The sequence below is a fragment of the Bison bison genome, unplaced genomic scaffold (genome assembly GCF_000754665.1).
Source record: "Bison bison bison isolate TAMUID 2011002044 unplaced genomic scaffold, Bison_UMD1.0 scf7180017863996, whole genome shotgun sequence".
Classification (NCBI taxonomy): Eukaryota; Metazoa; Chordata; class Mammalia; order Artiodactyla; family Bovidae; genus Bison; species Bison bison.
In genome coordinates, this window is record NW_011494568.1 from 20,483 (window position 1) to 21,556 (window position 1,074).

General features: G+C 37.8%; 1 protein-coding gene across 1 annotated transcript in view; it reads left to right on the forward strand.

The window, feature by feature from the left end:
* LOC104984379 (killer cell immunoglobulin-like receptor 2DS2) overlaps positions 1 to 1,074 on the forward strand; it is a 12,470-nt gene that overhangs the window by 8,495 nt on the left and 2,901 nt on the right. The window lies entirely within an intron of this gene.

A 1,074-nucleotide genomic window follows, 5' to 3' on the forward strand; every position in this document is an offset into this window, starting at 1 on the left:
ATCATTTCAACTAATGACTCTATACATATGCTTTCTCCCTAGTACATGAAAGGGCCTTTATACCCTGGGCAGGAAAGAAAACTAATTAATATTTCTTTAGGCTATGAAGTCCTTCCCTTGTGCACGGGCCCAGCAAAATTGTGCATAAACGTCAGCCGACAAATTTGGGCTGACAAATTTGGGCTTTCATCCTACCTCCAAAAGAAGACTTTCAGACACTGCTTGGATTATTTACTGCCCTTTCATTGTCTGTAAACCATGTTTATACTACTGAAACTTTCGGGAAAGAGTTAGGGAAAGAACAAAGAACTTTATGCAAAGGGTTTACTTATAAAAACTTTACTTATACTCCCATTCCTTGGGACAAATGTCAAACCAATCAAGAAAATCAATGTTTGTGGCTAATCATACAATTGTTGCTTGGGGACCCCATGGTATGTGGTTATCTGACTGCTCAGATGATATTAACAACACTGTGTGTGATATAGAAGGTCACTGACACTATGATGGAACATTACTATGACAAACGACTTCTTGAGTGACTTGACCATGGATTAGCCCCACCTCCTCCTAAGATCGTCCTCCATAAACAGAGTGGGCCTGAACAATGGGCCATTTGGAAACTTGCTGCAAGCATCAGAGCACAGAACAACTTGGAACTTGGACCGGACATTTCATAGGGACCAGTCGTCATAGTAACTATTTCTTTCGCTACAGTCAGTCATATTTTATACAGGCCTGTGTCCCACTTCCTTTTGTTATAGCCCTAGAAAATTTACAATTTAATAAGACTTTTACATTCTGTAACTTGTATTAATTGCAAACTATATACTTGTATTAACACCTCTATTTCTTTAAGCTTTTTGTGTTATTCCTGTTCATGTCAATCACAGTGCCTACAACTGGGAACAAATCAAATTTCATTTAATAAATATACGTGATAATGCCTCTCTGAATGTACAATTACTATAAAAGAAAATCTTTAAAACTTTTTTCTAAAAATCTGCCCTCTTCCCCTAATTTGGAAACTTTAGCTGAACAAATTACCTGGGCTAGACCCACGAGGATGGTTTC